The sequence below is a fragment of the Balearica regulorum genome, chromosome 3 (assembly GCF_011004875.1).
Source record: "Balearica regulorum gibbericeps isolate bBalReg1 chromosome 3, bBalReg1.pri, whole genome shotgun sequence".
In the NCBI taxonomy this organism is placed as follows: Eukaryota; Metazoa; Chordata; class Aves; order Gruiformes; family Gruidae; genus Balearica; species Balearica regulorum.
In genome coordinates this window covers 107050612-107065214 of record NC_046186.1, presented here as the reverse complement: position 1 = coordinate 107065214, position 14603 = coordinate 107050612, and positions in this window count along the sequence as shown.

Here is a 14603-nt window from a genome sequence, read left to right as displayed (position 1 = left end):
GGAACAGATTGAAGCTGAGGCAGCCGTTGCCTCCTCCGATGCGGTGCGAATTCAGTCCCTTATGCCCTGTGAAGCTGCATAGCCTCATTGACTGGATCCAGCAGCACTCTTCCACGTGGACGTAGGACTAAGGAGAAACCTCAGAAGAGGAGAAACCTTTTACTATGGTGGCAAGTTGAAGCATTTACCCAAACCAGCTTCCACCATCGTCACCACAACTGATGCTCTTTGATTTATTTTTTTTCAGCGGCCAAGCAGAGGAACCCAGCCTGGTGACTGTTGCTCCCGTGGCATCCTGTGAAATGCAAGCTCCACCTGGCACAGCCCTGAGATGGTTTTTGCTACGAGCATCCCATTGTGGTCACCATTGTGCCACTGCTGAAAGGAAATTTTTCCTTATGAAGCATGAGGATTAAAGCGGTTCTGCTCAGTGATGGTTTTATTCTGAAACAGCTTGAAAAGGACACCGCTGCCCTTCCATTTTCTTCCACCAAATCCTCAGAATTTACCAGCCTGCCGCACGGATGCTCTGCTCTCCAAATAGCCATCGGCTATAATTTTGACCGCTGGCTTTCTTGTACCTACATAGAAATCACTTGTGCAGTTAAAACAACTTCAATAGGAACACAAGGGGTTATTTTAACAACCGTTTGCGTAGATGAAGGCGGGAAGGGGGTGATTAACCTCGCAAGGGGAAGGTTGACCTCTTAGCTGGAGCACAGGGCTGAGAACTTCCCGCTCTGCTCCTCAGCCCTCAGATGAAATGGAGCAAGCCGCCTCATCTTAACTGTGTCCAGCCCAGGCAGAGTGGTATTTATAGTCTTCCCAATTAACTAGAGCACATTTACATATTAATTAGCTCTTGCGTTGTACCTAGAAATCCCTGTTACGTTAATAATGCTTTTTAAATCCCTCCGCCGATCTGACATTTCCCGGCTGCTGATGCCTGCGCGTGAGGGCGAAGGTGTCTGGATGGACGTGAAAAATGGGACCAAGAGCCAAGAGGTCTCAGCTCATCCTTAGGGCTGTATTTCTGCCACAGAAATGCTGTGTAACCTTGGAGAATAATAACAACAACAGATAGTAATAAGCCTATCGCACAGGGAAGTTATGAAAAATTGAGCTGCTTCTGTAAGGACTAATTATAAAGGAGAGTAGCTCGAAGGGGGGTTAAAGCGGTCAGCTCAGGGGTGACCCAGCCTGATAACCCGCCTCCCAAGCTTCCAGCATATTCCTTCAGTGTTTGGTTGGTGGCTCTAAAGCATCCTTTTAGCCCTTTGCATCTCTGCAGCTGGAGCCAGCTTCACACAGGCTTAACTATCCCGGGAGGCAGCACGCCCGCAATCCAGCCAGCGGCTCGAGAGCAGCTGCTAACGCTGAATTTGCAGGCTGGCGTCGCAAACGCAGAAGGTTTGCAAGGGCATCGTTGGCTGTTAGGGAGGAGAGAAAAATCGTCCTCTTCTCTTTCCTTCTCTTTCCTTCTCTTTCCTGCCTGCCTGAAATGAGGTCTAGATACTGAACATCTGCTTAACGTACCAGTCAAGCAGGGACACGCTCTCCTCCTTGTTTATTGCGGAGCCACGGTCGCGGGAAGCCTAGTTTTGATGTATAGCCTGGGGACACGCACGTGGCTCTGGCTTCCCAGATGGAGCCACAGTGGGGCAGGGAAAGGAAAGCAGCAGTAAGAAATATGGGGATGCGGGGTACAGCACAGCATCCGCGGAATAACTGAAACCATCCGGCAGCGTTCGTCCTCCAGCGGCATCCGCCGAAGTGGGTGGCTGCTGCCTGCCCCAGCTGGGGTTAGCCTCTGTCTTCCAAAATCAAAGCCTGGCATCGCAGAGGTACGAGGAGATTCGCCGATCACAGTGGAGATGCGGTAGCAGGCAGCGGCGCTGAGTTCGTTTAGCAAAGTGTAGTGATAAATAGAGAGTAAACGGCCCATTGCGTGCTAATTTCCCATGAGAATCAATTAACTGTAGTTAAAAAATATATTTTTAATGTCATAATCTTCAACCGTCGCTGGCTGATTGCAGTCACAAAGTGGACCCAAAATCCTTGGCCAAAGATGTTGGTTCCTCATCAAGAAAAACATTTTGGCTGCTGACGTCGGCACCGCGCAGCCCTGTACCCAACAGAGACACAGGAGCTGTCACGGGTGACACCAAGGACAGGTCTAATGCCAAAAGAGCGTTACGACATTTTATTCAATAAAATATGCTGATTTAGCTGCCTTTAAGTAAGGTGGGTGTATTTCCTGCTGTTTGAGTCTGTTCAGCGATGTAGTAATGTCATTATTAACATCTAGGCTGGCATTTAAAGCAGCGGGGAGTCCAGTGACGTTGCCGAAAGCAGATTTCCATCAGCAAGAGTGCGCTCCTCTCTGAGCTGCCCAGGAGAGACCTCCCCTGAGGCCCCACCTGAATTCCCGCTCTGCCAACAGTGGAGCATCCATTCCAGCTTTCACGGGACCTCCTGTAAGAGGAGGAGGGCGCATTTTGGGGGCTAAACCCCTCATCTCCACGGTAAATCTCACATAGTGGTTGGTGGCTCTTCGGAACGTGTTGCAAACAGTGGCAGTCCTCCCAGCACCTCTGCAAAGGCATAAAAAGCAGCAATCTCATTTTGAGGAGAGAAAAGAGAAGTGCAGAAGTGATGTAACTTGCCCAAAGCTGTTGAGAAAGTCATTCTCAGGGCAAGACCGGGAAGGGAAAGCCCGATCCTGGGTTCATGGGGTGAGTTTGGGTGTCTGTCTCCCCATCACTGACGGCATCTCAGGGCAGCTCTTCCCCGCTCCTCATCTTCTGCTGGGTCGTGTCTCGGGCAAACTTCTGCTCCACCCTGTGGTTTGTTGCACTTGGTTCTGGGTTTATTTGATACAGAAACGCTTCCAACACGCTCTTCCTCAACCCGTGAAGCACGAGTCACAACTGTGGCATTGTATACGTACCGATGGGTAGAGGCTTGTTTAATTATTTTGGCTGCCTCCACCCCAAAGCTGTAGCTCAGCATCCTCCTAGGTTTTATTCAGGAGCTGAGATTTGGCACCTCGGTCCGGCAGCTCCCAGCACTCACGGAATGCAGCAACGGGTACTGTGTGAATCTTTGCCTCGCTGATGTAAAAGCAGCATCTCAGCACCAACATATCATAATTAAAGCAACTGAAGAAGCGATTATCGCCAGGCTTCATCCTGAGGATGACAGTAGCACCGTGGTGCTAAATAAAGGCATTTCTATGTGGTGCCAAACGGCTTACTATGGACCTCGTCTGCTCCCTGTTTACCTTGCTTAAAGGCAAGCTCCAGACGGTGTCCAATATTTCTCCTTCCTGCCTAAGCTGTTCTTGGGAAGAAGAGCAGTACAGATGTGGTGGGGAGAGAGATATAAAGCAAAGTGAGTGGAGAAACACTGATAGAGTGGAGAAACAAGATTTCAGAGCTCAGGAATCAAAACCTCAGCCCACACCAGCCCTCCCACACTATTTCCCAGTACCCGGGAGGTGAGGTTTTTTACACCACGCGAGCCACGGGTGGACTTCCCTTGCTCACCTGCAGTTGTTGATGTCCCCTCGGCCGTCCCGCAGGAGCAGCCATCACCCAGCTGCTTGGCAAGAGAATGCCGAGGTGGGCTTATGGGGGGGGGGGGGGGGGGGGGAGGTTAGGGAGACCATTTGCTGCGACCCCGGAGCCTTGGGGCAAAGCTGACTGCAGACAGGCTCTCAGCAAGGCAGGACCGGGGGCAGGACCAGGTTCAGCTGGACCTCACAGCCAGCACACACATCTTTTACTGGTGCTACCTTCACCATGCCAACTGGGGATGGGGCTCTTCTGCTGGTCAAGTATTGAGAGGGTCATTTTAGCTTGGTGGTGTACTTTTCTGGAAGCCCGGAACTAAAAGGCTTTTCCTACCAATTTTTACCGGTTTTCATGAGACAAAGACCCTTTGCACAGGTTCAACAGCTTAAACTAACAGCACTGCCTTGCCCTCACCTGTATTGGGCAGGGACGTGGCATCAGAGGGAGAAATGACATCTACTCACACAAGCTCCAGCTTGGGGGCGGATATGCATATTCCTCAGGCTGGAAGAGGAAAGTGCGGGTAGTTCTCCTGGTACCCAATTGGAGCCATCTTCACCCATCTGGCAGTAGAAACCACAACCACCTGGCAAAAACTTTGCTGGCATGAGGAGAAACCACGGCTTTGTGTGACACCAAATCGACCCCGGAGCTTGCTGAAACTGGACGCTTGCTCTGTCACTGGCTTTACTGTACCCCATTCCTCACCTCCTTTGCACACCGTCTGTGCAAGCCGGAACCCTTGGCACAGCCCTTGACTCTGAGCTCTGCAGAGCACGTGCTGGAATCTCAATAGGCCGGCAGGACGGGAGAGAAACGAAACGAGTCTTGTAGTATCTAATGAAGGATACCCAAGAAAGAGGTCATCATTAGGACTGTGCTGCATCTGCCAAGGCAGCTCGCGGAGGAGATGAGGAGAGGGCAGGAGAGAGCAGGTACATGCACGAGAGGGAGAGAAACCACAGCTCTCTGCGCTGCAGCACGTCGCGTGCCCTAAAGAAAGTGCCTGGGCTGGCCCCTGGTGGCTGTGGCCTGGGTAATAGCGACGAGTGCCTCGGTTTTGTTAATGCCATTTTAATAGCTGCACGTCTGTAAAAACGTCTCTTCTTTCTGAAGAAGCCACTTTTAACTTTTGCTTCTTCTTAAAAAAACAACAAAAATACAGAAAAAGCAACATTAACAAGTAAACCGCAGGCACTCTACCTTTACCAGCCCTCCAGAAACAAAACCCCAACAGCTCTATAGATATATGAAGCTGGCAGCAGCCTTCCATCACAGTACTCAGTTCCTCTCACCTTGTAACTCTGGTATGAGGTTGACAAGAAGCTTTTCATATGCTTAAATAGCTATTTATAATAAATACTATATTATTATTTAAGCATATGAAGAGCATCTGCACAACCTCATATGCTTAAATAACAACAAATTATTATTATATACTTTTATATGCATGCATATGTAAGTATAAAAATATTATTTATAGTAATATATTTACAATAAATATCTATTAATTGTAATATATGTATTAATATATTATTTGTAAAATATAATATAGATTATAGATAAAATACAGATAATTAATACTATATTATTTATTATAATACAGTAAATAATGTATATTATTATTTAAGCATATAAGAAAGCATCTGCCCAACCTCGTACCAAAGCCAGAAGGTGAGGGGAATCGAGTACTATGAGGGCAGGATGCTGCCGGCTTTATAGGACACGGCAGCTGTGGTACCCACAGAGATAAGGTACCTCCCCTGCCCCAGGAAAGGCCTGGAACTGGGGGGCATGCGGTGGCAGGAGGGGGAGGCGAGGGAGCCTGTGCATGGGGAACGACATACACACGGCTCCTTTCGGGCAGGGGGTGCCACAGTATTTCTGCTTTACAGTGGGTAGGGAGCAGGGAGGCTACGAACGTGGCCGGGACCGGCAGGGTGAGGGAGCAGGGAAGGGAAGAAGCTTTAGAGTGAGAATGTATTTATGCCTTTCTTATTTGTAGAAAGAGCACGCATGTCATCTCGACACAGAGCCTAGGACATGGTTTGGGTGACCCAGGTTTCCCCGTGTTGGGGGACGCAAGCTCGCTGCTTCCCACGCCGGGAGCGCGTGCCCTGCCTGCACAGCAGCCGAGCAGGAGCAAGGTTGGAGCAGCTTCAGGACGAGGGGCCAAGGTCAAAAGGCCCCCAGTATTAGCATCCTATTTCACAGGTTCTCCTGTAGTTCAGGTAACTAAGACCAGGGGGACGAATTCAGCGCCGGCAGCAGCAGGCAGTGGAAGCAGAGCAGCCCCTCGGCAGCGTGGCAGGGAACAGGCGTGTTTCTGCGGAGCTGTTATGCCTGGGCTCCACGATGCTCGTGGGTGCAGTATAACCACTATCTGCACCCGTAGCCAGATTTCGTGCAGTAAAGATAGCAGCTGCTGCGTGGCAGTCTCTGCTAGCAATAGCCACAATGGCTTAATAATAGATTACTGCACCGTTATGAACTTGAATGCTACCCTAGTAGTGTTTATTTTATTAATATATTGAATAAACACTAGCGAGGTTAGATACTGTCTGTGGCTTTGGCTTCTTTTTTCCACGGCATTCAAAGCAATTACTTTCATGAAAGCAAATGGTCCATTTAGTTGGACAACCTATAAGGCAGAAATGAGATCAGATTCCTGAACAGATGTGCCCTTCTCTAGAGGGATTCGGTGTCTGCGAGGCTTCAAGCTGACACCCGACAGAAAACATCTCCTAACTTCAGTACGTACGAGCTGCGCAGCGGAGCTGGTGCTTACATCAAAGAACCGGCTCCATAACTTCACAACAAGGGCGAGTTCCCACCAATTTAAAGCATTTCATGTAGCAGGGACGGGAAGGGAGGACGGATGCCTTTGTCATGGGGATGGGGGTGGCTCCACCAAAAAAACCCAGCCCCCATTCACTAATAGAAAACAAGTCCCTCTTCCTCAACAACTCAGGCAAAGGAAAATGCTTTTGCTCATTTTTTTGCATGCGTAGCTCTGAAGAGGGGGGCTGGAGGGACCCAACAGCAGCTATTGCAGGGCCACACCTGATGCAACGCTTTCCCTTGGCGGGTGCTATGCATTTCAGAACGCTCCCGAGCTCCCCACCCGGCCTGGTCCCAGGTCAGCAGCAACTCCCCGGTGTCAGTTTGGTGACTGCTACGAGAGTCAGTGCTGTTAACCACAGCTCAGATCACACCCTGGGAGTATGGCAAGGCCCTGCCGACACAACCAGCCTCAGCCCTGCCGGTTACGGTGATACAGGGTGTGCATCTCTCAAACCAACACCCTGGACTTTCCCCAGCGCTCACGTCTGCCTGGCGAAGTCCCAGCTTTCACCCTCTCCCCCTGAGAGACTAGCACAGGGATTAGTTTGGCAACCCCCGTGCTCCATATGGCCGCCCACGTGTCCGCGCCAGCCCAGTTGGGGAGGTCTCCCCCTTCTCTGTGCATCTTCTCTGGCCCGTGCTCACAGACGAAAGGAGGCACACACACACAAAAAAAAAGCCATCATCCACTCGCCCGTGGAGATGGCCCCTCTGGGAAAAGCACACTGGCACGCCAGCACACAGAAGCTTGCGTGGCTGCTGCCAATTCCCTGCCCGCTCCGTGGCTAAGCCGAAGCCTGAGGTCCCAGGGTTACGCCTGCCTCGGGCTGGCAGCTCTCTCATGCCCCGAATTAGGAGGCATGGAGACCGTTTGAAGTCACTCCAGCCTTTAGATGTAGGGACACGCAGCTCCTCAGCGGTAACCAGTCCCGGGGATGCACCCAGCTGGGAGGCCAGTCCTGCCATCCACAATTGGCGCTCCTCACGGCTGGCAGCCGTGCCCGTGTGCTCGCCTGGCAGCCTTCCCGCCTGGGGGCTGCTTGGCAGGAGCTCAGCTGCCAGGCAACGCCGCCTTGGAGAGGAGGCCCGAGCGGGACCGTAAATAGTGTTTCTTCGGCCTTCCTCCTCCTCCTCCAGCACCGTGGAAAGAACGGAGCGCGTCTCACCCGATGACTGCTACGTCACCTCAGCCCGTCCTCTCCTCAAAGCAAAAGTCTGTCCGCGAGGTAAAAGCAGAAGACATAACTATACTCCTCGCCAACTTCAACAGATGCTAAGGGAAACTCAAAAGTAGATGAACTTGCAAAATCTCCCGCAAACCTAGGCTGGCAGGAGAGGGGATCAACTAGTCTAAGGGGCGGGGGGCACAAAGCCAAGAGTTAACATTTATCCCCGAAGCATATGGAATTAGCTTGCAGCCACTGCAGGACGTACATGCAATAGATATTTTCCAGTTGGGTTTTACTAGGGACACTTCCGTGAAACAGCATCTCCATAAACGCAAACATCGCGCAATGAAGAGGTGAGGATAGGCTCTTGCCAAGGTTGGGGCACAAGAACGCACGGTCCCAGCAGGAGACCCGAGTGGTTTCCAAAGCCACTGGGATGTGTTTTGTGGGCAGAGTTTGTTGTTGTTGTGGGGGGTTTTTTCAGGCTTTTTTTTTTTCTTAAATCTTTCTGACTTCACATGAGCTTCTAGTAACACAAAGCACTCCTGCTGTTAGAGATCGTGCTGCGTGTAACGGCGTGCCTACAAGCGCTGAGGAGGATGCTGTTGGCAGGGGACGACACAGCAGAGAATACGTGCGCGCATCTCAAACCACAAGCTACGTGTAAGCCTCCAAAATGTGTTCTTGAGAGAGATGGACAGAAACCTAGGCTTATTTCGCACTCAAAAGAGACTACGACACCAACTTGGAGAGCACACGTCGTACCTGCCTTTGACCCCAACCTCATCGTTTGTGGGATTTTACCCAAGAGCTTGGATCTTCAGCGTTACTGCAGCAACGGGACAGTAAGCATCACCACCGAGGAAAAAGCAGAAAGCTCCTGTCTAGGCGTGCTGCAACCGAGAGCACTCCTCAGCCTTTGCCTCATAATTAGACACTACTCTTCGTTTTGAAGAAATTGTTTCTTGTATATTTTAGTTGTGAGCATCTAACAGGTAATATTCCCAGGGACGACAAGCAGGAAGCAACCAAAAACCACCCTCAGACTTAGAGCTACGATTCATGCCATCCTTCCCTGTTAATCCAGAAGTACCTCATCACTGCCAGGTGTACACAGAAAAATCTCAGATACAGACAAGGTGATACCTCTTTCCTACAAGGATGTCATTTTTTGTTGTTATTGGGTTTTTGTGGTGTGTTTATGTGGTGGGTTGGTTTTTTTTGTTGTTGGTTTGGGTTTGTGGTTTGTTTTGTGATGGTGGTTTTTTTTTTTTTTTTCCCAAATTAAAATCCTCGTGCATGGACCAGGAGCAAAGGAAGGGGTGATATGAATCAGGAGAAAAAAAACCCAACAAAAACCCAAAAAACCACAAACAAACCAAAACCCAAACAGATCTAACAGCCACCTCCAGAACATCCTATCTCTATGCAGAAAGTCCTTCTGAAATAGTCCACAACTTCTGCCCAGGGAGAAACGAGAGCGCCAGCTACAAGGGCAAGAGAAGAAGATGGCACGTCCTTACCTGTATCTCCCTCCTCCACCCTACTTCTCCACTTGCAGCCCCTGCAATGCCACCAACCCCTCTAACCTGGAGTATGTACTTGGCCCTACACCACAACTGCCCTGGCCCAACTTAATTCTCGTCTGGGCAGCAGGGGAAGGATGCCTTTTGAGTAACGTGTGTCCAACATCAAGTGACGAGGCAATAAGGGTGTGGGGGTGTCTGCTCCCCCAACCAGGCAATTACTCTTGGAAACATAACCCTCAAAAGAAGGCTCGTGCTATGCTGAGACACCCTTCCAAAAGATATGTAAAAAGTAATAAATTCTTATAGTTTGTGGGGGGTTTTTTTGAGAGCGATTTCTTGCCTTAATCAACTATGTGACAGTAGCTCTCCAGAACATCACCCAGACAGTCCCTTCGCATTCCCTGGAGGTGTTTTTGGTGCACACGCTGTCTTTTATAGCAAGTCTTTAGCCTCTGCTGCATGCACCGCTAAGCCTCATATGTTTTACATTCAAAAAGACAATGTGAACTGGATTAGGTACCATCTGATGAAATTCAGTAGCTTACATTAAGCAGATCAGCCTATGGAGTCATAATGGTCCCTTTTTAATTCAACCATTGATAGATGTAATGTTTTTTCACACACGGAGCTAGGTTTTTTTGGACATCATATTATCCAGGTCAGAAGATGACAAAGCCTCCTCAGCTTAAAAGCAAAACCCCAAAACATAAACAGTGGCTTTTCGTTCAGCAAAACACTTGTCTGTTTGTAGGCAAACCTGCCATAAACAAGGCTGCAACATCTGCTTTGCCGTGGTTTAACCCTGCTGGCAGCTAACACAACCACACAGACGGTCACTCACTCCCCTTGCCGCAGTGGGATGGGGGAGAGAACTGGAAAATGAAGAAAAAAAAAAAAAAAAAAGGTTAAAACTTGTGGGTTGAGATAAAGACAGTTTAATAGGGCAGAAAAGAAAGAGAATAATAACAATGATAATAGAATATACAAACCAAGTGATGCACAGCACAGTTGCTCACCACCCAGAACTGATGCTCACCACCCAGAACTGATGCTCAGCTAGTTCCTGAGCTGTGCTGCCTCCCGGCCAACCCTCCAGTTCTATACCGAGCATGACGTCATATGGTATGGAATATCCCTTTGGCCAGTTTGGGGCAGCTGGCCTGGCTGTGTCCCCTCCCAGCTTCTGGGGTGCCTTCTCATTGGCAGGGCAGTACGAGAAGCTGAAAAGTCCTTGACTGCTCGGCAACAACTAAAATATTAGTGTCTTATCAGCATTCTTCCCACCCTAAATCCAAAGCACAGCACTACACCAGCTGCTGGGAAGAAAATTAACTCTATGCCTGCTGAAACTAGGACACAGTGGGGAAAAAAAAAAAAAAAAATCTCATCGCTGAGGATGACTTATTCTAGACGGTGATAGGAATAATACACAAGTAAAAGCTGAGCAAACAGCTCCCCAATATTAACAGGGTGATCTGGACCCGGGAAAGTTTTCCCTGACACTAGGATTCCTCCTCTGAATTCAAGTCTTTGAAGCCAAGCTCTACAAAAAGTGTTTTTAATTCCTTACTCGTTACGATGACCAAGAGCAGCTGCATGTGTGTGTTTGCTACAGTAAGAAACAAAACTGCAGAACACAACACAACCGACGTCTTTGATCTGAACACTGCCTGGACTTCATTAAACCTTGAATTTAAACTTGAGCTCCAGAAGATAAACTGAAGTAGTCTAACATGGAATCTCAAGAGAAGCAAGCGTGGCAGGAAAATCTGGTATTGGAGCAGTAGCACAATCTGGATTAACCGTATTATGAAACTGAACCTAAACTGTGTACTGCTAGGGAAATGGATAGTCCTGCTCTCACATCAGATCGAGCGAATTATTTGGCTAGTTGACCAGAAACGGTGGCGCAGGCAGTACGTGCGTGAGACACACTGGGTTCAGTCGCATCAAAAAGGGGATTCAAATCACCAAGTGGTCACAAAACCCCATGAAAGTCAGAGGGGAAGAATGCATGTCCTGGGACAGTAATCCCAAATTACAAACCACCACCACCCCAGGAAAAAAAAAAAAACAAAAACGCATCCCCAAAATTCACCAGTGTAAGAGACTGTTAGTGAGCAGAAATAGTTGCATTTACTTTCCTTCCTGAAGGAGATGGCATTGCTAATTTCTAGTAGGTGCTACGACCTGTTGTAAAGCAGGAATTAATGAACCTGGTCCCTGGGCAGCAGCATCACCTAACAGCTACTGCCAGATGGGATAAAGGGCTGGATGAACCCAGCTCAGCGACGCGTCACTTCAAGGTAGGTACACTCCTATTAGTTACTTTACGTTCAGCAAGTTACTTTTTCTAAGCAAAATCTGAAGTGCTGGGTTTAAGCTCCGTGTTAATCAAGCTCTCCAGACCTACCAGTTGAATTTGCTACAGCCACACAAGAGATGCTGATCTCAAGCCTGAGGTTATTGCCCAGTACATTTCATTTTCGGCTCCGGTAGGCCAGCTTGCTTTTTGTGTTGCTAATACAAAGCATTCGACTAAAGAAACACTAAGGTTTTGTATTATACTCTTGAGAAAATAGCAAGTAAATACAGCTGTTAACATACAAATCTGAAACAAAGACCTAAAAACCACCTTATAATATAAACATTATAAAGGACTTCACAAAACAACTCAGAAATTGAAATGCGGACATACACGCAATGATATGCCTTAAACAGACATCTAAACTTTGAATATATTTGTCACCAACGAGTAAGGAGCCACGTCACGTCCCTCCACCCCATACAGTTAAACTCCTCCCCAGGAGGATGTCCACATGATCACAACTTGTTTCTAGTATTCAAAATCTCAGCTGCAACTGAATTGCCCAGGAAACAGAATTGCTATGGGGAGAAAAAAAAAAAAAAAAACAAAAAACCACTATTTTAGGAACTGAAATTCAGGCTATTTTTTTTTTTTTTTTAATGTGAAAGAGGAACCCAAAGCCACTTCTTCCATAGAATGAGAACACTTTAAATCGGTATTAAATCTCTCTTGCATGTAAACTGTATTATTTTTTTTCCTGATAACACAGCATGTGAGACTTAAGCAGATTTTTTTTCTCTCACTATTAAATTAGCCCACATTCAAGTTTGATGTTTTCCCCGCAGCTCCCAAACACCACAAATGAATAAGAATTTACATTTTTTAATATTACAATTTCTTTGACACAAGGCAACTGTGGATACTAAGAATCTTGGAAGACTTTAAACGGTGCTTGCAAAACTGGCTGAGGAAAAGCATGCTTCTCTGAAAAACAAACAAATCACCAAAAAACTCCCAAACCCTTAAGTTATTTTAAATCTATTCATATTTGTTTGCCAATAGTTTCCTCAAAAATCCTCTCACCCAACAAGCAGGCATAGACATTTCCGAGAGGACCACCCCCGTTTTATCAAAAGAACACTTAGGAGACCCCAGAGCAATAAACTGCTCCGGTGGATTATCACCCCGCAGGACAGCTAACTCCCCGCACGACCCGTTTCCCACCTGTCAGCTCCAGAAGCAGCCGCCCAGGCAACGCGGAGTAGGACGACAAGCTGCAACACCTATTTAATCCAAAGCCTGTAGACTTTGGACTATTCCTTTCTAGGCGATGCCCAAACCTGCACGTGCAGGCAGCTAGCGGGGCCACCAGGAGCTATCGCTCACTCCAAACGCTTTTTGGTTTGCTCTTTCGTCTTTGAGGGACTCCCAGGTACACGCGAACTGTTAACTCTGCAGGAGTTATGTCAACAATACTTAGATGGATAGCTTCTCAAATCTGCTGGAAAATATAAGCCCAAATAACTAAACTCTCAGCATTAACAAAAAAAAGCAAGTCACCTTTTCTCCTCCCCTTCCTCTGTTAACATTAAACAGCATCAACTAAAAGATCCATCCAAAATTGGACCGACACCTGACCATTCTGGCAAAGTATTAATGCAAAAAAAGCAGTTCTCATTGAAAGTCGTTGATTAAATTGCTTTTATTTTCATGCTGCTGCACATTAAAGTAAAAAATGCAGTGTACTCGAGGCAGGCGGTGAGAAAGCTGGAGATTAAGTAATTTGCTCAGAATACAGTGAGCATCTGTTAATGAAAACCTATCACACTTGAAAAACCAAACAAGGAGCAGAGAGGTGGTGCCGTAAGATTCCTCGGGAATAAAACCAAGACGGCACTCTATCAATGCAGTCATAGACAGCTCGTCACTAACAGGAGTCACGGGGCGCCTCCGGGACCACAGCCATCCCAACGGACGCTCTCAGAGAGGCAACGGTTTACCCCTCAGATGTAGGTGCAGCACTACGCGCTTCAATGTCATCAACTGCACAGACCCCCGAGCCCTTCGCCTCCCGGTACGAATTCTTCTGCCTTGAACAGTTTAACTGCATGGTCATGGTATTCCTCACCCCAAGCCTCTTTGAAGAAAAAGAACTTAGTATCACCTTTGAGTACCAAAATCTCTAGTTTGGTTTTCTAATATACCCAAGAAAGAACAAATAAAGTTCCTTTATCAATACTTCAGTTTCAGGTTATTAAAAAAAAAAAATATTAAAAATATCAGCCTAATTATTTTTTTGTGTAGGTGGTTACAGCACTATTGACTGATGCGTGAAACAGAATTCCGAAGTACAGGGTAAAACAAGTAGTTAATTATATTGAAATGCATTTATAGCAACTTTAACAGGGTTGTTATCAAGTAGACAGAAGCGACATCTCCAATCAGCTAAGCGTTAGTTGCTCACCTTTTATATTTCTGTTGTTCGGGATGCTCCAAGACAAGTCTTCCTTAATTTTTAGTCGATAGCTATGAACTGACTGGCATCAAAAGGACGTGATAACATTTCGTCTAGCATTAGTTTTCTCTGTGACAAGCTACTCCATTTAAAAAGACTTTACTCTGCACAACCCTGTCAGACAGCATTCATAACTAGAGCCGAGCAAATTATGAATAATGTGATTTATTCCATAATTTTTGGCTCTCTGTTCAAGATACTAAAGCAGATAATACATCTCTATTAATCCTCTTTGGAAATCTTCAGACAAATTCACTCATGTGTTTAGAGCTCACTCAGAACCTCTCGAAAGAAGTTAGGAGCAAATAAGCTCTGTAGGGGTCTTAGCATAGAGGTGAAATCTGTTCGCTGCCTGCATATTTTCTTCTCCGTAACTCATTTCGCAATCTGCAAGACTTATCAAAAAGTACACCACATAACTCATTTCCAGACCGGTCCATCAGAATCCTTAACCAAGTCTCAGGTGAAAATTTAAAGTTTTTATAGAATATAATTTCAGCAGTAAATTTCTTCACAGAAACTTTCATCAGCAGTTGAGAGGGGAGAATATAAAAAAAAAAAAAGTAAGTTTCAAATGTGTGCTCCTGTCTAAGTACTGCTTCCATGAAGTATTGTAACTAACAAAAAACAGTACAAAAGTGTCTTTTTGACTGGAGTGTACAA